The sequence below is a fragment of the Lissotriton helveticus genome, chromosome 12 (assembly GCF_964261635.1).
Source record: "Lissotriton helveticus chromosome 12, aLisHel1.1, whole genome shotgun sequence".
NCBI classification, from domain to species: Eukaryota; Metazoa; Chordata; class Amphibia; order Caudata; family Salamandridae; genus Lissotriton; species Lissotriton helveticus.
Window position 1 is genome coordinate 273,851,205 of NC_136073.1, and position 22,279 is coordinate 273,873,483.

Below are 22,279 nucleotides of genomic sequence, written 5' to 3' on the forward strand. Positions count from 1 at the left end.
TATGGAGAAGAGCATCCCACAGTTTTGGACCAAACACAGAGTTCCCCTAGTTCCTCTAGATACAAGTCAAGATGGTGGAACCTATAGGGGGAAACCATGAAATCCCCTGACTGCATGGATGTAGGAGGTTGGTAGAGGACAATCTTAGTTAATTTTATTTAGATTAAGTTAACTTATTGTTTAATCACTCATTTTCCAGATTCACATGAGCGGGGTACTACACTACAATTAGGGCTCCCGGTTTAATGGTATATTTTCTTTTTAACATTTCCATCTGTATTTATCCATATTTATTTTTGGGTCATTTTATCTGTATTTATCCACATTTATTTTTTTAGCAAGAAAAAAAAAAAAAAACACTGAAGCTAGTATTTTCCCTCATTTATTTAAATTGGCATGCACACATGTACCAGGTTGTTTTGCTGTTTTTTTCCAATCGGAGCCTATGCTTAGCGCACTTTACATATTGGGAGCGACCCTGCCTTCCTTTGAGAGTGCAGGCCAGTTCCTTCCTACCCTCAAGAGGCACGTAGATCGTTCCACCCCTATGCCCCTACTGAGGGAAAGAAAGCATGTTCTCCTGCCTGGTGGCTGTTCGGCAAGGGGAGGCCCTCTCCATCACTACCCAGAGAAGTGAAATCTCTCTAGAGCCTAGGGCCTATGGAGACAAGAGCACGTGGTAGTATAAGGCAGCACAAGATCCGGAGATCATATGCAACAACCTACTATTACCACAAAGAAGCACGCAAAACGTTTTCCCTGCTGTGTATTACAAGTATGGAACACGTTTGCGGGTAAATTAGGATGTGTTACTGAACTCATTCGTTTTAGGAAGCCCGTTTAGGATATGTCATTTTAGGAGTTCTTTCCCTGAACTCTGTTGCCATTGTTTTTGTCTTAAACATTATGTAAGGTCTACGATTGGGGGCGGTAATGACACTATCTCTTTTCTTCAGGCCGCAGTGTCTCCTTGCACTGTTGCACTGCGAGAGAGAGAGAGGGTTTCGTGAATGGCGGCCAGGGCACTGCTTCGGTCCTCAGTGGGGTAATATCAGCACACAGCCAGAGTGCAAGTCAGTCAGGGCTGTGTGCACGTCTCCGAGCTGCAACCACACTGCTCACATACCACCACCCCCATTACCCCACGGCGTAACCACCAATCTCTCCAAACTCCGGTGCCTCCATCTAAAAACGCCATCCCAACTACTTTAAAAAAAAAAAAAAAAACACTACTGTTAATTTTAAATATATTTTTGCACCCGATGTGGGCCTAGCTCTTGGCACACAAAGTTAGACCTCTGTTCTGAATGCCGCAGTTCAAGTGCATCTCTCCACCCTACAACGGTAGGAAGATCACAGTACTCACTGTCAATAGGGACAATATGTTCTCAATTCGGCTCTTGAGTTTATAAGGCACTGTAAAATTGGTCATGGGACCATCGCTCCACCTTCAACGAGCCACTATATTTTAAAATGGTGCCCTTAATGTGCTCTTTTTTTGATCTGGTCAGTGCCAGCTAATAGTTGTTGGAGGCATGTCTGCCACCGTGCCCTGCCACGTCAACCTCCTTCTCCCGCCCATACAAAAAGCAAAACAAAAGGTTGCTGGGCCTGAAGCCGAAGTCCTGGGGTGTTTTCACACCTCTTAATGGACATCGCTGCTTGCACTGCTCGAACAATTTATACCTTGCGTGACAAACGCGGTGAGGGGTGCTGGCTCACCTGCACTTATTCCGCAGTTTCCGATTTCTTTTGGCTGCACCTGTGCACCTCTGACTCTGATTTCATACTGGAGCACAGAGGCAGCAGGAGCATTTGTTTAGTAAGTATTTTCCCGTTTCTATATATAAATACAGACAAAAAAATCAAAAAGGTTTCCGTCTGTATTTATATCTAAATATCCGCTTAAACGGAAAACCGGGAGCCTTAACTACAATCCATCATGAAGGGGTAAAGATAAACACCGTAATAGTCATACTTTGCTTTTGGCATGGCAAAAAGAACCAAACCACTGGTGTTGTCCTAGAGACTAGAGTTTACCTCTACCCACCAACGAACTCAAAATGCACCCATACCTCTCTTTACCTCTACCCATCCCGAAGTCTAAAATCATTCTCACCTCCCTTTAACTCTATCCTCCGAACCCTAAAATCACCCATACCATTACCCACCTCAAATTCTAAATTCACCCTCCCTTCCCTTTAACCACCACTGAGTCCTCAAGTCACCGTCCGCTCCTTTTACCTCTACCCACCCCTGCGTCCTCAAGTCAACCTCATCTCCCTTTACCTCTGCCTAAACTTCAAAATATGTTTTTGAAAATAACATAAAAAGTAAGTTATGTAACAAAAAAATGTTACTTACCTGCATGGCAAAGTACTGTATCATAAAGATACAAATACTTATCTGTTTGGTAAAGAGAGGATGGTAAAGAGACTGCGTGTTAAAGGCTGCATGGAAAAGACTGTTTCCCTTCGGCAGGACACATTAACGCCCCTTCACCCAAGGGCCCTAAATGTTTTAAACCTTTACCTCTTTGCCCCTCTCTCCCACCCAATTCCCTATACTTTAGATCCTGCCTGAAACATCGTATGCTTCTGACACATTTTGTTTACTTACAGGGAGTTTAGAGTGTGCCCATTGTTTACCACTGGTTGGCTTCATCGTCATTTCCTTGCTTCTCTTTGGTCAGCGAGTGCTGGTTCAAACACAAAATAATAATAGGTCGAAATTAATCCTTCGCTAGGCTGAGCATTGATGTGATTGACAGAGGCTCCAGGCAATGGCTGAAACAGGGTGGTTGAAGAAAGCCAATGCTGGAAAGGTGAACCTAAAGACCAATCTATGAATTGTTAGCAATTGGTCTGTGTGATAGTTGCGGTGTTAAAATCCATTCCTAAAAGAAGTATGCAAAGAACAAAACATAACCGGATATACTTAAATCAGAGGAGGGGTGGCATGTAAAAATGTTAAATAAAAAGACATTTCAGCAGTCGTAACAAAGATATGCTATCATATGATTTTTTTGGACAAGCTCGTAAAGAAGAAAACGAGGACCAAATAAAAAAAATTGTAGATCGAAACATGCTGGTGAAAAGCTTTCTGAAGATGTAGTGAGAGCTATATGTAAACCATTGCTGAGGGTGGTCTACTCATCCAGAGTAAGGTTTAAAGAAGACCGTACGTACACAGTGGCAAAACAAAAACAAAAAAAAGAATTGCTAAGTAGGCAACGTGATAACATTAAAATTTACTACTAAAGACAGCTTGAAAATTTCAAAGCTGACCCCTGTGAAGACATAGAACTAGTGGTCCAGCTAAGAAGTGTCCGAAGTCGTAACAGCAACAAAGTTCACAGACTTTAATAGGGAAATAGAATGAGTCCAATGCCATTTTGCTGTAACTTACTATGATGGAACCCATGGCATCTTATAAATATAAGAAAAATTGTTCTTCTGCATCTCATCACCTTGTGTCACCAATGAATATGTATTTGAATATACTAAAATGTTGACAGGAAGGATTATGGTTTTACTCCCCAGGAAGCAAGAAGGTTATATGCAACCAAGGTAATGAGTAGACATCAAGAACACTTTGGTGGTAACATTCCTGGAGTAGGAGGGAGTGCCTAGGATCAGAGGGGTAGACAGTTCGCGGGGAATTCAAAACTGAAATCTCTTACTGAAGGATGATGCTACAGAAAACTTCATATGTCAGTCCTTTGGAGAACAAAGGGCTGATGCTGGATTTTCAGAATTTTAATCTCCAAGAAGATAGAGGTGATTGCAGAGATCAAGTGATAAAGAAACTCTCCATATGAAGCTCTTTGATAATCGAAAATCACATTGCTGTTTGTTATGAGGATTAAGGATCCTACTCTGTGAAGTCTCAGGACAAAAACAAACTATTTGGTCTACGGACAAAATATTCAACCCAGCAGTTCATGTGAAATACAACGAATAGGAGAAGAGGGCTGACCTACGGTTTGCAGTGCAATGATTCTTAGCACAGATAATGAACATACCAATTAAATTTAATGCAATCACAGCAAAGCAAAAAGGGATAAACTCTTGAATCTTTGCGGATGACTACACAAGGAATTACTGTTTTTGCAGATTATAGCAATGGGATTAAACAATGGCAACACAATGCGCTGGGACACCTTCGGGTATTTGTGCGCAATACAAATCTAATAAACATAATAAACATAAACAATGTTGCTACACTCCACTGGTGATCTCAAAGATGACTGATGAAACTTCGGGAGTGCAGTGAAATTAATAACTGCATGGCAATGGGCATCTACAAAACATACATGGAAGGGTTACTGCTAAAATCTACTTGGGTAGGAATCACTTGGGATGAGCTGCTAATGGATATGCTTCAATTTTGTTTGGCATCTTCAGGATTAATTTGGAAGCTACTTGTGTGATTCACAGTATGGCAGCCAAAATGAAAATTAGCCTAGCGGCCAATCTGAGGGAAAGGGGTATGGGGCAAAGGCTGCACCGCTGTAGGAACCTTTGCAATGAAGAAGCAGATAATCCCTGTGAACAACAAGGAAAAGTGCTTTAAAGGAGTTCTTACAGTGGAATTAAGTGACACCCAACACACTGCAAAGCTCAGACAGCACTGCCACTTTCAGTATTCTTTGAGACTCCGTGGAAATGTGTATATCAGATTCCACAATACTTGAGCTACTGAGCAACCGGCATTGGCTCCTTACCAAATATTTTTAAAAATTAAACATTATGGGTCCACTCTAGGAGAGAATGCAGGCCTTCTCCATTGTACGGCCTTTTTTCCTCAATGTTGCTGCAGTCTTTAAAGGTGGTTAGCAGAGAGATACTGGGCTTAAAAAAGTGTCAAAGAATTCTGATAATCTTCTTTGTGGTGTGGCTTTTTCTTTCCCAATTTGTGGTTAAAGATACAAGCCTGGTAATATCTTAATCCACATTAAGACAGAGGCAAACACTGAAGAACAAAGAAGTCCCCTAGAAAACAGAGCCCAAAAGAAAGGTTTGATTAGTGAAGAATAACCGTATTTCCAAGGTTAAACGGGAGATACTGGGTACCAACTCAAGGTAGGAGTCGGGAAGGCACAATCCGATCCTAACGGTGGCAATACACATGAACACAACTTTTCCCGACTATACAAGAACACTAATCTGCTTTTGGCTTGCATTAGCAAGCAATTCTAAACCATAGCTATACAATTGTAATATTTTGGACAGGCATAAAATGCAGTAGTCCTGATGTAACAAACAGACATGATGTAAAATTCGAGCAACCCTTCTAAGGAGGATTAGGTTTGTAGCGTGTACCGATTGTACTTTCCTAGAGCCCGCGACAGGAACGGATCAAACCATGGTCAATAAGAAACCTTGCGTGGGGTTCCCATTGACCTCGGTTTGATCCAGTCCTGTCGCTGGTACTAGGCCCAACCACACAATTAGTGCACTGTTTTCAGCGGCACAAGTGAGGCAATGCTGGGTTGTGGGAATTTTGAGGATTCCTGCAGATTCCGGACGTTTCCATCACAGAAATGTAAGGAAATGAATGATTTCAGGCAAAGTTTGAAGTTAGCTGGGGATTGTGGTTAAGAAAACCTCATGGAACTTACACAAGGCACACCACCCTGGAATCCCCTGGTTGTCTACTTTTCAAAAATGTCTGTGGTTGGCAAGTTTCCATGGGTGGTGGCCGAGCATGGCCCCAAATCCTGCAGCTACCCCGGTTGTTGATTTCTCCAAGTAGGACTAAAGGGCCTTTTGTGTCAAGGTCTCTTGGCGCACACACACACACAAGTGAGGTACCACTTTTAACGGGCGACTTGGGGGGAATGCAGTGTGGTAGGAAATTGGTGGCTCCCTGCAGATTCCAGATATTTTCCTCAGAAATGTGAGGGAAAGGTTTTTGTCAACGTTTGAGGTTTGCAGGGCCTTTGGGGTAAGAAAATGGTGTGGGATGCATGCGAAGCATGCCAACCTGGACTCCCCCAGAGGTTTTGTTTCCAGAACTGTCTGGAACTGGTAGGTCTTTCCAGGTGGCAACCTACCCAAGCCTAAAAAGTGCAGCAGTTAACCATTGCAAGTGGGATGATATTGAGAGTTAGCCAAACTCTCCTGGTTCATTTTTTAAAAAGATATCTTTATTTGCATTTAGTCAAACAAACAAGTTACAGTGGACATAAATGAAAGAGGAAAGGAAGGGGGAAGAGTGAATAGGGGAGACAGGTAATTAATAGTGCACGGACGGGATATTAGGCAAAAAGGAAATCACAGGTGCGGGAAAAGGACAGCAGTAATTTCCGGTGGAGTCACGAACTGTGGTGTACATTAAGTCCAGGTGGCTAGTGACTGACAACAGATTGCATATTCGGTGTATCAGCTATCAAAAGGATCACTTTTTAGTATCCATACTAATCAGAGAAAATTATCCATCCTATCCCAACTTTACACATCCATGTCTGTACCGGACTATACGGCTCAATGCCAAATTGAGGCAAAATCAGATACAAATTGTTACTCTCATAAATCTTACTCTTAACCCCTTGCGTGCTGCGATAAATCCCCCGCGGTGCAGGAGAATTAATGAGCGGGCGGGGTTTCGACGGCCCCCAGCCGTCCTAAGCACCGAAGGGGCTAAACATAAAAACAAACAATCGTCGTTACACCCTGATTAGTATATTTAGAGGAAATGCGTCGGCCATGTAGCCATGCTGAATTAAATGTGTCCCCCATCTTCCTGGTGATTAAGATAATTAGTGATTGTATCATCGCTACCTTGGCTCAAGGAGAGATAGTCGTGCTCGCCTCCACCTCATCATCCCCATCGTGTCTCTTAACCTCCTGGGAAGAACGGCACCCCCCTCCCCACCCATGCACGTCACATCCAACAGTATAACGTCCCACAGCTGGGCAATAGGGTATTTACTCAGTCCTGCTATTTCTTCCCTGTGTAATGACATACTTTCCGCCTGTGCCCATACTAAAAGAGTTCAGTTCCTCCAACCGGTCGTTGCGGGTGGGTTTGCATGTTTCCGCTTAGTGATTAGCCTTTTGTATGTATGTATCGCCTATTTATATAGCGCTAACTGTCACCCAAAGGGTATGCTGGCGCTTTGACCTTCCTGAGCATGCGCGATGTTACACTATAACGATGCTACGCTGTCCTAGGAAAAATGTGAGATTTTAATCCCTTTTTAAAGGAGGTAAGTTCCCCCGCAATCCTTAGGGACAAAGGTAAGGAGTTCCAGAGCTTGGCCGCAGTAAAACCAAAGGAGCGGCCGCCCATCCGACTCCTATGAATTCTGGGAACTGCCACCAAGCATGCCGACGAGGATCGCAGAGGTCTGGCTGGCGAGTACCAGAGGAACAGCTCCTGCAGCGGAACAGGCCCCAGACCATGAAGGGCCCTGAAAACTATGCAGGATGCTTTAAAGTAGATGCGCTGGTGGATGGGCAACCAATGGAGGTCAATAAGCGCTAAAGAAGAGGAGTCAGAGAGCAGCCGAGACAAAGCCAGCTTGGCTGCCATGTTCTGTATTCGCTGCAGCTTACCAATCAAGGTGCTAGGTGCGCCCAGAAGTAGTGCATTGCAGTAATCAAGCCTGCTTAAAATGATACTGCGCACTACCTCTGGTCTGGATTGGACTGGAAGCATGGGGAGGATCTTACGCAGTGTGCGAAGCAGCATCATGCATGTGGCGACTGTTTTATTCACGAATACATCCAGCTGTAGATTTGGTCCGAACATGACACCCAGGTTGCGGGCAGAATCTGCTGCCACAGCTGTACCCTGGGAAGAAATGGGCCAAAAGTCCGCCGGCAGAGGACGGGGGGTGCGATCCATGGAGCAATGCAGTACCTCGGTTTTAGAGCTGTTAAACTGAAGAGAGTTACAACGCAGCCATTCCGCAGTGGCTGTCATGCAACGATGAAAAGTCTCCTGAGACACGGCATCACTTCCTTCAAAAGAGAAGATGAGCTGCGTGTCATCAGCATAGTTGATAACCGAGATACCAAAAGATTTGATCAGCCTAACCAGAGGGCGGAGATAGAGATTAAATAAAATAGGGCTGATTGCCGACCCCTGAGGCACACCTTGCCCTACTTTTTTGATCTCAGATCTATAAGGCGGCAAGGCTACTACCTGACGTCCATCGTGAAGATAGGAAACCAACCAGTCCCGGGCCACGCCAGCTACCCCAATTTCCTCTAGTCTGATAACTAGGGTAGCGTGGCTGACCGTATCAAACGCGCCGACATATCGAGCAGCACTAGAAAGGCTGCCCGACCAGAGTCAACTCGCGAGCGAAGATCGTCCAGGACGACCACCAGTGCGGATTCAGTGCCGTGAGCTGGCTTGAAGCCAAACTGGGCCACGTCCAGGCAGGTATTAGTTTCTAGGAAGCAGGACAGATGTTTGGTGACCAACTTCTCCAGGATCTTAATGGGGAAGGGAAGCAGCGAAATTGGCCGGTAATTCGCCGAGCATGTAGGATCCAGCGTTGCCTTCTTCAAAAGAGGGGAGACCACAGCCAGTTTCCAACATTCGGGAACCCTGGCGGTGCTAAGGGACTGGCAGCAGATGGCATAGAGTGGAGGAAAGAGTTCCTCTTGGAACACCTTCCAAAATCTATGAGGCAGTGGGTCCAAGGGAGAACCCGAGGACACGCCTTTAGCCAAGAGGCAGAAATCCTCAAAGGAAGGGGGAGGGAAGCTGTCCAGCCGTGCCTGTATCCCGACTTCCTCATGGACCTCAGAGATGGCTGAAGGTGCCGAGTTCAGCCGAGGCTGGAGGGGAGGAGTAGCCGGGTCACCGAGATTGCTCAAAATAGTGGCAATCTTGTCCTCAAAGGCTGTTGCCAAAGAATCACATAAGGATTGAGAGGCCGGGATGGTATTAGTGGCACAGGCAGGATGGGAGAGATCCTTAACGATTTGAAACAAGGTCTGAGACTTATTCACTGCCTGCATCAACGTCTCCTCGAGAAACTTGGCTTGTGCGCACTTAATTTGCGCTTTATAGTCCAGCCGTGTCTGTTTAAAGAAGGCTTTATCTGGCTCCAAGTACTGTTTTCTCCAGGCTCTTTCTCAGGCTCTTTCCGCCTGCTTACACCGAAGTTTCAACTGGAGGAGATCTTTTGAATACCAAGGCATGGCAGGTTTAGACCTATCCCTTGCATTCCGCCAGGGGGCCGCTTTGTCCAGAGATTCTGTGATTTGCTGGCTTTTAGCTACTTATAAGGCTCAGTTCAATAAACCTAGATGTGACTCTGTGCTTCTTGGGTCTGCGATAGAAACCCAGTATGCACACCTCCCATGTCTCTGGTAGTGTCCTTTCAGTGAATGCTGCAAGTGCCACACCAACCTCCAGCCAGTATGCGTGTAAAGAAGCACAAGACCACAGCATATGTAAAAAGTCTGCGAACTCTCCTGGTTCATATGTAAAATCAACACTCAAAAAAATCAAAATGTTCTCTTGCTTGCCATTAGGATGGGATATTTTAGTCTGCAGGAGAGCCGAAAGACTGTTGAGGTTTTAGGGGTGTTGGTGGGGCCCGATGTTATGATGAATTATGATGGGAAAGAAATTGATCGTTTGCCACACCAGTGAGTATAACAGGCAACATACAGTAAATATCACAGTGAGATAAGGAGATGGTCAGACAATGTAAATTAAATGCAACCCAGAACATTCACCTACCATATCGTAACTCTAAAATACCTTAAAGCAAAAATTGCAGTTGCAATTTAAAGGGTGGAAAAAATTTATCAAACCGTGTTTTCGTAATGCCGCATAACATTGTGCGTGAGGTAAACATACAAAATTGAGCAAATGCAGGAAGCCGCAAAAAGATTTCATAAGCTGCGTAAGTTATAAATACAGTTTATATGCAGCTGTAAATTAAAATGTCCGATGTTGGGTAGTTTAACAGCAGAGGATGAAAGGGATGTATGCGGGGCTACGACTGCCAGCATTCAACCAATTTAGACAGCTGGGGGAGTATATCTAAAATATTGAAAACAGCCATAAACACCTAGGGGCTTTGTGCTGGTTAGTTTGGGGGGGCTTCTTTTGCCCCATACCAAGACTACTTCCTTAACCGCATGCGTGCGGGCGGAATTCCGCTCGCACGCTGAAATTTTTAAAAACGCACTTTACATGACGAGCTGGGCTCGTCATGAGCGTGCGAGGAGGCTACCTCATGACGAGCCCAGCTCGTCATGAGCGTGGAAGGGGTTAAAAGCGACTAAGTGCCTCACTGATCACGTGATTAAATGAGCAGTGTGAGTCCAAAATAAAATTATATGCAGATAGAAGTTAAAATACACGAGGTATGGAATAAGACGGTTAGCTTTCAGAACCCCATAGAAAATGGCTCTTGCTGCGTGAGCAATGCTACGCACTGCAACGCAGACGAGAGCCCTAAAAACAATGTGTGAATCTCTCAAAGCTTCCAAACATATGCTGCACTCAGATGAGACAAACTGTACCACTCTATCCTTTATGATCCACTGGGGAAAACCTTCACTGCTAAAAAGAAACCACAAAAAGCCAATCACAGACCTAGAATCAGCATGCTCAAGAAACATATAAAAACATTTAGAATGATAGTCCATGTGACCAATCAAAGAGTTTACCCTATCAAATAAAACCGAACACGGGTCCATGTAATCAACTGCCTCCTTCTCCCACGATATACACAGGAATTCTAGTGATGACAAAAGTGGAATCAAATACTGTTCAGCATCCTTACATAGATATCATGACAACATGATAACATCAACAAAAGCATCAAAGCCAGGCCACCAAAAGGTATAACCTCAACTTCTTCTTTGTTGACGTCACTCCTACATACCTAAAGTGAGGCAGCCATACCGAATGCTCCCTAACCCCTGACTGAGGCGCAAGCTTATCACATCTCAACAATAGATCGTTTTCAATGATGAGCTCATCTCTCACTTTGCACCAACCAATTAGTGCCTATGGAAACTTACTCTCTTCAGACCAGGCCTTACAAATCAAATATCTCACCTGTAATCAAACTTCATCCTCATCCCACGCTTTAAACCATTTTAACTATAGTTCCGTACTTACGATCTCCACATTTAGTTTCAACACACAAGCAAAACTAATCACACATTAATTTAACCTATCATCAACTCCAATATCTGCCTCGGGTGCGACAGGGAAAAGTAGCAAAAAATCTGCTCTAGCATTTCTGCAGCAGGAAACCGGACATGTGGAAGTTGAATCCCTGAAGGCGAGACAACAGCAAATGCTGGTGTAATCAGTGTCTCACTCTCCCAAAAGAAATATCAAAGGTTTAAGATCCGTAACCACCTTGAATCTTGTGCCCCCAAAAAGTATTCAAATATTCAACAGCAACTTGCCAAGTTTTTTCCCCAAATGTACTGTGATATTCTTCAGTTTCCGCCAACAACAGGAAGCAAACCCCACCGGCTGTTCCTTCCCTTCACACACCGGCACATTGCTTGCATCAAATGTCACAATGCAGCTCAACCAGGAACCAAATGGTTTGAGAGCTGGGGCACACACAATCATAAGTTTCCCTCCCTCAACTGCGCTGTTCTCGTCCTCACCCCACACAAAAGATATTTTCCGTAGAAATTTCTTGAAACAGTTCAGTCACTACTGCGAACCCAGGAACAAACCATGCTTAATATTCACAAAGCCTTAATAACAATGACCTTTTGAGTCTGGTTTGGGGACTCTTTTAAGGCACATAGCAAATCCTTTTCTGGTTTGATGGCCTCAGGTGTACTGATGTGCCCCAAATATTCTTTAGTGTTGTTTAAGCTTGTTAAACTACTATACATAGATCCCCTTGCATGTGTACGTGTCAGTGGATATACCTCAGAACCCTACAAGACATTTCCTGTTATCTATGCACACAGGCGAAATTATGCTCTTTATAAAAGACCCCCAAACCAATCTTTATGAAGTAACTTGATTTGGCAGCCTGTCTGGAGGCTGCATAAACCAGTGGAAATCTGAAATGCTACCACTTACAGCTGCTGCTATAAAATCAGAAATAGAATTCCAACTCAGATGGTGTGAGGGACCAGTGAGATACCTGGGAGCACAGGTCTCGAGAGACAGACAAACACTGATCCAGGACAATTGTGGACTGGCCATGTTTGAGCTTAGAGAGCAGGTGGACCAAATGACAACATTGCCATAGTCTATAGTGGGAAGAGTTGCTTTAATTTAAAAAAAGGATCATATTCCTCAAATTGTTATATTTATTTTACAATATTCCAATGCATCTCAGTAAAATGTTCCTTACAGGCATTAGGTCACAGCTCACTCAAATGATACAGGGTGGCAAAAACTCTAGGCTTAGATGGACCATACCCATCCTAGCTTATGACACAGAGGGTTCACTGTGTCTTGCTTTGAAGATTATTATCACACAGCACAATGCCACTGTGCAAACTATTGGTTTGACTGGAGTACCCGTGCTCCACGTGTATATATCGAAAAAGACCAGACCACGGAATCGCTAAACACAATAATAGCAGAAAAAAAACAGTAAACCTCTTGAATTAATACAAACGGTATGATGCACAAGCTGGTCAATATGGGCAATAGCTAGGAAAGCTAGCATAGAAATGTCTGTTGATGCAAACGTATTGGGTCGACTGCTCCCTGAGATTGACCCTGTTAGGCTATATCAAACCTGTCCACAAATCAATAGAAGATGGTGAACAGTGGTACTGTTATTGCTTGCCTAGAAGTGGCTCTGTTATTCATGGATGAAAGGTCCTCCCCCTTCTATAACTGTCTGGCCTGCTGTGGGGAACAAGCAGAGACATATGCGGAATCACAAGCCCTTCAGATTAGACTAAGAGGCAAGTGGGCTCCTCTCGCACACTATCTGGGTACTCTACAGCAGAATGTTTGTTTGCACACCATAAATTCATAATATGCTGAAAATGCACTATACATATTTAAGTATGTGGTAATCATACTTGATTAATATGTATGTGCATATGATCTATTCATGACATTCCAAATATGTTGTCTTTATAAAGAGCAGAATTGACACCTTGCAGAACGAAGCAGTGGGGTATATTCCCAGTCCTTATTCATAAATCGCTGCTATTGTAAACAGCTGTGTATACAACTGGTCGACTCATGCATCACTAGGACAGAATTACATTTTTTACTTTCGACAGGCATACTGTGACAGCTGAGGATCCCTAAAACCTTATATAATGGTGAAATATGCTCTTTTTTGTTTGTAGAAACACGTCAGGATATCATCCTAGTATGCTAGTTCTCTTTTTTCATGCCCAAAGAATCTTAACATTAACTTCTGAGACACTGACGCTGCTGAAACATGTCCAAAAGGCATGGCCGAGAAGCAAAAGCGTAAAAAGGTATGACAAAAGCTGTGAGTGTTTTAGATCGCTCATCATGTCCGGTGGTAAGCCGTCCACAAATCTATCAAGGAAAATATTGAAGCCCCATTTAAGGGGATGCTAAAAGTTCTTGTATCCTGAGCACAGGGTGCAATCAGAATGTTCTTATTCAGTGAACTCAGGTCCATACACAAATGTTTTAACTCAACTTGTATTTGGTAACTATAATTGATGGTACCCATCCCGCTGAGTTTGAATTCTCAATTGCTCCTTCTTTCAAACAGTTCATCCAACCATACCTTAAGCTCATCCCTTATGCACAATGGAAAATTTCATACCTGATAAACCACTGAGCAAGATTTTTCTTTTAATGCAATTTTGTGCTCATAATTACGCACACAACCAAGTGTCTCCTGAAACACTTTTGGGTATTTCAGAAAAAAGCTGGTCTCATCGGCCATCACACCCTCCGACACACTGATAGGATTATCAGTGGCAGGGCGTATCACCATTCCCACATTACCATGGTCAGGCCACCGCAAGTTGTAGCCCTTGAAATACCACAGTGGATTCAAAATACCCATCAAGAATAATCCTACTCACATCATATGCAAAAGCCAAAATGTCAGGGGGAAAACAACGTCCTCTAACCAAAACCATCCCCATACAAAGCAACTATAACTGGTGTGATATGTGAACTTGTATTCACTGTTACCTGTACCTCCGTTCCCCCCAATCATGACCATAAAAAATCTCTTTTGTTCCACTACTACATCCTGTCTTTAAGGACAAGGCTACCTTGCACCGTTCCAAACGATTAGATAGTTGTTCTCCAATTAATGCAATAACATGCACTTGCTATTCTTTACAAACTCTGCTGAAAGGACCAATTGTTTTTTTTTTTGCACTTATCAAAATTGTTTGCCCAGAGCTGGACACAATTTAGCATTGGCAATATGCCTCTTGGCGCCACACTTGTAGCAAATAGCTTTAGTTTCTGAGCCACCCCCTTAGTTGTCCTGCATTCTTTGGAACCACCCCCTAATGCTCACTGTTCTTTCTCCACTGTCCAACTATGTGTACACTAGAATTTACCGTTCAACCCTTTTGCCCAAAGTTAATGTTTCTTCAAGGGCCAGGTTTCTGCTACACCATAAGACCTACTGGATTATCTTGTGGAAGCAAAAACTTGTGATTTGATCACAAACATAATTATCTAAAAATCCACTCAAGTCATCTAAAGCTGCCTACACCCTTAAAGCAGCTACATGTTCAGCCAACAACTCATGCACTTGGTTGTCTTTAAATAAAAAAACGGTGTCTTTCCAACACCACAATAGTTTTTCTAAAACCTGTTTCCCTAAGCAATTCACAGCTCCCACCTACTTCCATCACCTCCCAAATTTACATACTAGCACAGATTGTTCAACTGCACTGCAAAGACCCTCCAGCGGATAGGAGCAGTGCTTTAGATAAATGGAGTCCAAACATCCCAGATTTCCCCACACAGTTCTGGTTTTTAGTGGACGGTCACTGTGTCCTGACGCTTTTTCTAATTTTAAATACATGTCCTGGTTTTTGGGACAAATTTCAATTCAAACTGCAAAGCAAAAGTTAAAAAAAGTATGCACGGTGCCTCAAGTCTTTAATAACTCACATAATTTATCTTTTGTTTCAGGCCGCACATGAGGTCAGCTGCATGCTACCAGCAGATGGGAAAAGTGGTAAGGAAGGTGAGGGATACAGGGTGGAGGCCCTACCTTAGCTAATGTTATTTAAACCTAGCCTAGGAAATGTGTGCATTTACAAGACTACCCTACAACTGATCTCCTCCTCGGTCGTCTGAAAAAGATAAATTACATAAGTTATTTCAGACAATTCTGCTGTGCCTGCAGTGAGGCTTAAAAAAAATTAACACCGTAGAAATTCACTGAGAAAAAAAAGGTTAAAGTAATGTTAATTAGGTGAATACGTCTGTGACAACATTAACATTTTGAACTAAATAAATAATAAACACAGAAATGTACCAGTTATAGTTAGCAGAGCCAACTAAAACTAGCGTCCCGTCATGCACTGCTTATGACCTCACATCACTCATGACATAATTTATGATATCACTGATGACATCATCCAAGCTTCGGTTTTGCACATACAGCTCTATAAAGTAGTAGGGCATTGAAGGCCTGAAAGTACCAAATTGCTCAGAAGAAAACGAGCATTATTAATGCGATTTCAGATACAACTCCCTTAGGTGTAGAAAGCATGGGTTTTGTGCAGCATCGACCCCATACCACACAGTTCACGTGTAGCGTAGTTCATATTAACTATCAACCACAGATACATGGGAAATCCTCATTGTATACGGTGTTCAATTTATATACAACTGTTTAGAGAAAGCCAGGTACTTGAAAATGCTGAACCTCTATTCCAAAATGAATGCCCTACTATGGACAGTTTTAATCTGTATCAAACCCCTGACGGTCAATGAACCTATATAGAGAAATTAAGTTGATATAAGTATAGAAGTGGGTACTGTAAACAGTATACACTCTATGGAGATAGTTTACTCTGTACCACACTGTTCGCAGACCGTGAAACTCATGAGGAATACACTACAGAGTATTAAAAAGTATCTAAGAACAGTGTACACTATGCAATACTTGGCAAAGAAAACATTATTTGCCTAAAATAAGCAATGTCTGAAGGTGCTAAAGATTATACTACCAGCAGCCTCATAGAGTGGTGAAACTTTTACAGATAAACCACCTTCTGAAGCAAAACAATCACATGTACATAGCTTAATACCTTTTGCACACAGTCTTCTATGTTACATAGAAATTGTCATGCTTAGACAGCTGTCGGATAACTCAAGGATACTTACAATACTTAGTATGTAGAATGTTTTCCATGTTGCAGACTTGTCGTTAATGAAGTCAGAACATGTCATGAGTCATGCAGTATGCGAAGTCATAAACAGTGCATTGCGGGGGCACAAATAATAATTTGCTCTGCTATCTATAACTAGTGAATTTTTGAGGTTTTTTTTCTTAGTTCAAAATGTTAATGTGGTCTTCGACATATTCACCTAACTATAACGTTACTTTAACCTTTTATTTTTTCAGTAAATTTCTATGTTTTTTTCTCCAACAAAAGCAGATGTTTTTAATCACACCTAACTATGATGTTACTTTAACCTTTGCTGCTTTCAGTGAATATCTCTCTCCACAAACAGACACCCCCCTTCCCACCAGTGTTAATAAATGATGCTAGGAAAGAATATATTTGAACTGATGTATCAGTGCATCAAACCCTTGACATATACACAGTTACTTTTTCAAAGACTAAGAAATATCCACTTGGGTGATTTTGTGTACCAAAAGTCCTTCCTGTTTACATCGCATGTAGAAGTGTTTTGAATTACATGTCCTTCCTCACTGTTGTTGCTTCAATTACTTAAATACCAATGGAGTGACCACTCTCTGTATCTGCATTGCATACGAGTAAGACTCGTTTAGGGTCGAAACGTGTTATGCTATGAGCATTATTGAGATTAAAAGTCTTGTCACTTATGACTGGCTGGCAGAATTATTTTACGGAACCGAAAGGTGAAGTACGTTTTTCTTTGGAATATTAAGGAACTGACACTCTCTACCAGGCACGACAGGATGGGCTTCTCTGGCATGAAAATGTCCTTTTTATAGGAAATATATTATATTATAATATATATATATATATATATATATATATATATATATATATTTTCTTTAGCCCTACCTCTATGTCTGGCCTGTCCCAGCTTTTACTTCTCAGAATCTGGTCACCCTATTTACAGGGCACAAATCTCAGTGCTTGACTGGTTGTTGGGAGGTGCAGTCCTAAACGAAAAAACGCCCAGCTCAGGCTCTGCCAAAAACCTACACAGTAATCAGCGCACCAACCAGTCTCCTCACCGCACTCCATGGACCTTTTGCAGCTTGTCGCCAGCGTTAAACTGAGGTAAGATACAACACAGCTGGGCCAAGTAATGAAAGTGTACTAAGTACAAAGCATAGACTAACAGTGTACATCTGACAGAATGCCACTGACAAACTGTCCAACTGCTCTTTCTGGAACGTCCCTTGTCTGTTAAACACAATGTAACTAGGCACTGGCGGGAACTCTCGCACTTGTGTCCCACCTAATTAATAAGACAAAGGCAAACACACTAAAGTCCACAAACTGCACCCCCTCTCACCTACCCCACTGAAGATCGGTATTTCCTCCTTACTAACAGCATCTTTGTCAACTAGCACTAGCATTTATGTTCTACCATGGGAGTCCTATCCACCCATGGCATGAATGTCCCTCAGTTAGTAGAATTATCCTATCTGAGCAGAATGTATCACCCTTGGCCTTACACTGCATATTCCCTTTGCTGACTCATCTACAAGAAAGACTGACCCAATCCAGAGATTATAAGGGATATTCAACCAAATCTGTAATACGAGCTACTTATGTTCAATTACAATCATTCACAGGTACTATTATTAGTGTTGTACTACAGACCACATCACACCAGATTACATTAGTGGCCACTAAAAGCAATATTACCAGCACTGGTCACCTCAGGACATCAGGCATGGTTGCCAACAGTAATGGGAAAAAAGCTTTGGCAATGAGGCATAAATCTATATATTTAAACATGCCAATCATAGCAGTGAGTACTCTGGTACCAAGGTAGTTACTAATTAGTCTCCGCAGCGCCACATGATATATCACTCAAATATCAAGTGTAATTGTATTTTGGAAATGCAACCATTTTTCTGTAAACATCAGCTGATAAGTTATGAAAATAAACACATTTGTCTTGAATATACACTGTTCAATTATGGTATACATATATTTATCCAACCAAGCAAAATCGTATACTTTAATAAGTTGTACTGCACACAGGAAAGACACTTGCTGGAGAGCTACCTTTAGCTGACGAGCTACTCGTTGGTGAAGCCTGGATTAAATCTCTTAAGTAAAACTGCACCTCAAGTCAGATATTTTTCCATCAACCTGAAAAGATCTATACGTCCCTAGCACCCGCCATCCCATTAAAAGTACATCGCACACTTTCACTCAAGGGAAGAGCTCTTCATCCCGAAGCAGACGTCATTCACTCGATTCAGACCGATCTTGTTAACCTCACCAAGGTCACACAACGATATCCACACTCATACCAGATCAAACAAGCCCCGCCTCGACTACATCACCCCCCGCAATCCAACGCTGATATGTTGCACTCTCAATCAATGAAAATAATTTCTCTACACACTAGGCATATGTGAGAATACCTGACTCCGCCATTGTTTTTACAAATATATCTCTGAACATACAACATTACGGTATTATATGTGGCATGTATTTCACTTTTTGTATTTGATACAATACATTATTTTACCCACCTTCTAGGTAAATAGCCAGAAATGTTAACCGTTGGTCCCCAGGGATCTCGTTGCCTTCTCTAAAGGCAAGCAGCTCGTTAGCCCCCGTATCAAGAACCTTTAACCCTAAACAAGGAACATACCTTTCTCACCCCTCTCTCCCGGGACAGACTGGCTCTGCCTCTCCTTCAGAGGGTGACACCGTATTGCCTCCCTCAACAGTAATTGTCCGTGCTAAAGGGGCAAAGGTTTACTTCACACGTCCCGAGCACATCTCTCCCTTCTGGCCCACAGCTGCCCCGTCCGCGCCCCTCCCGGATCTCAGCAGACCCATCCCCGGGCCGCGGCTACTCACACAGCCGTCTCCAGGAGCCTGCCGCGGCCGCTGCGAGTGCGCCCGGCTCCGCATCGCTCAGACCACAACCCCTCCTGCGCACAGCGGCCGGCGCGCGACCCTGCGTCACCCAGCCCCACTCAGCTGAGCCGGCGCGCGACACTCGCGTCACCGTCTGGCCTACAATTAAAGAAATGAAGGAAGGACAATCCGGGAAGAGAAATCGATAACACCGAGAGGACATCAGGAACTGCATTTATATCAGAGTCAACAGTCCGCCCTCAACCAAAGAAAGGGAGACTTGTTTAGAATATACGCTGTCTCTTACGTTGCTTCTCTTGGGGAGCTTTCATTGTTGCCAATTTAGAAAAAATATACTGTGTGCTTTGGCTCAGTCTACAACCTGGAACACGTTCACCTCACTCTGTTACGTTTGGAGATTTTGTTTCCCTTTCCACAGAGTCCTTGCATTTCGACCGACTATCTTACATCTCAAAAGTAGCACACTGAATAAAAAAAAATTTCTAGCATTCGCAGTAAGAATTTTTAATTTCATTAAGGACATGTAGGCGAGGCTTATCCCATCCTACATATGTATGCATATGAATGTATACTGTGGATCTACTGATTGCTGATGTTATAAGTTCTCATTCTGGTATAGGTTCTATGTTATGAAATGTTCTTTTTTTTTATTTCAAAGAATTTTATTAGAAGATTATTGTATATACAGTACAGTACCGATACAGTGAGAGCAATACAGGTGGACTACCAACGCCGTTGGGGTTACAGTAGGTGTGACGTCAGATATGGGTGATAGGCTGTGTAGTCGGTCATGATCGGCATCTAGGCGTGACTGGCTGTGATGAACTCTTGTATTACCCTCGGAGAGAGAAAGGTGAAAGTAGGAAGAAAAAAAAAGAGAGGCGAGGGGGGGGACAGGGTAGGTGGTGTGTTCGGTGCTCGTCCTGCATCCAGGCGTGTGGTGCATGATGTCGGTCTGCCTATGGGGGTTTGGTTGCTCCCAGGTATTTGTCTAGGGCGGACCACATCTCTCCCCTTGCTGTGTGGTTGGGTGAGTAGCTTGCTGTTATGTTATCCTCTCCCCTGAGGAAGGTAACCCAGTTAAACCAGCTTTTGAAAGAAGCCTTCCCGGTGTCCTTCCAGTTCATTAGAACAGTTTTCACCGCCGCTGCTGTAAGTAGAAGGTCGACCAGGTCTCTGTCCTCTTTGGCTTGGAGCTCCGGGGCCATGAAAGCGGTGACTAACCCTATGAAGTCAGGTTGTATGGTGTGTCCCACTATGTTGTTTATGAGGCCCCTGACTTTGGTCCAGAATATCTTGACCTTGGGGCAGTAAAGGATAATGTGTGCTAAATCGCCTTTCTCTTTGTGGCAGTTCCAGCACAAGACGCTTTCCCGGATCCCTGCCGCTGCTAGGCGGGCAGGGGTCCAGAACGCTTTGTGGAGTAGCCAGTATTTGGTTTGTGCAAGTTTTGGGGTGACTTTGTCCTTGACTGCTGAGTTCCACAGGGAGATTTTTTCTTTCTCGCTGAGGCCTCTGTTGTGTAGGGTTTCCCAGGACTTTAGGGTTTTGTCATTTAATCTCGATGTATCTGGGCTGAGTAGTTTATAGAGGTGGGATGTCTGGTGGCCAGTCTTGGTTAGATTCGTCATGTATTTCAGGATGGATGGAATCTCTTTACTAAGGTTTGCTCTTGTGATCGCTGCCCTTATCTTTAGGAAAGTGTAGAATTCAATATCTGGCAGGTTGTGTAAGTCTTTAATAGTTTCGAATGTGAGTGGCGTACCTAGCTTTTCCAGTTGTTGGGGGGTGGAGATACCCCTTTCGTACCAGGTCTTCATGTCTAGTGCTCTGTCTTTGTATTTTATTCTAGTATTGAACCAGATGGATTCCCAACCCATGTTCCTAATGCTTTGTTCCATTCTTTTATCGACCTTGAGGAGGGCGGACCTAGTGTTCTTAAGAATAATGTTGTTGGATTCCGGGTGCTTGTTCGCTGTGAGCATGGCTATGGGATCAAGTCCTTCTAGGGCGGTTCTCTCGAGTGACAGCCAAACCGGCATGTAGTCTTGCTCCGGTATTACCCAGTATATTCCCTGTTTGGCCAGACATGCGGTTTGCAAAGTTTTAAAGTTAGTGAGATTGAGTCCTCCTAAGTTTTTGTTTAGCCTTAATTTCTGCAGGCTTATTCTGGGCTTTTTGTCTTTCCAGATGAATTTGTTGGTCATGTTACCCAGCTGTTTATGGAAGTCATCCGTTGCTATAAGCGGGAGCATGCTGAGCATGTAGTTAACCATAGGCGTTACCATCATTTTAATTGTTTCTACTCTCCCCCACCAGCTGACGAACTTTGGTGACCATGAGTCAAGTCTCTCTTTCAGTTTCTTCAGCATCGTTCCTTCATTCTGGTCCAGAGTGGACTTAAGGTCCCTGCCAAAATACAAGCCTAGGTATTTCAGGTAATTCTTTTGCCAGGTTAGGCCTGAGTTCCCTAGAACTGCTCTGGTCGTGTGGACATTCAGCGGCTTGCATTCTGACTTATCTCTGTTTAATTTGTACCCCGAGACCTGCGCATATTCCTCAATGGTGGACATTAGTGCTGCTATCGATGGGCCGGGTTTCTCAGTTGTAATTAGTATGTCGTCTGCATATGCAGCTAATTTGACCGTGGTCCCTCTTACTGGTATACCTTTTATTTCCAAGTTATCTCTGATCATGGACAGTAATGGTTCAAGCGCCAGTAGAAAGAGAGCTGGGGAGAGAGGGCATCCCTGTCTCGTACCTCTCCGTAGGGTCAGTGGGTCCGACGTGCCCCCATTGACCACCACACGAGCCCTCGGGTCCTTGTAAAGCGCCATCGCCATCTTCCTATATTTGTCTCCCAGTCCGAACTTTATCATACATTGGTCAAGAAAGGGCCATGAGACTCTGTCAAAAGCCTTCTCAGCATCCAGGGCGATCATGACCGCTGTGTCCTTGATGGTGGAGGAGTGGTTAATTAGATGGCATAGGAGACACGTGTTGTCCTGGGACAGCCTATTTTTGAGGAATCCCACCTGCGAGTTGTGGATTCGTTTAGGGAGTTGCGCGTTTAGCCTTGTCGCTAGGACTTTTGC

General features: G+C 43.5%; 1 protein-coding gene across 1 annotated transcript in view; it reads right to left on the reverse strand.

The window, feature by feature from the left end:
• Nucleotides 1-19,310, reverse strand: part of ATXN1L (ataxin 1 like) — a 60,433-nt gene extending 41,123 nt beyond the window's left edge. Inside the window, exon 1 of the mRNA XM_078668475.1 lies at nt 18,952-19,310. The gene's annotated coding sequence lies outside the window, so the exon portion shown is untranslated. The remainder of the gene's footprint in view (nt 1-18,951) is intronic.
• Between the last annotated feature and the right edge of the window lie 2,969 nt (nt 19,311-22,279).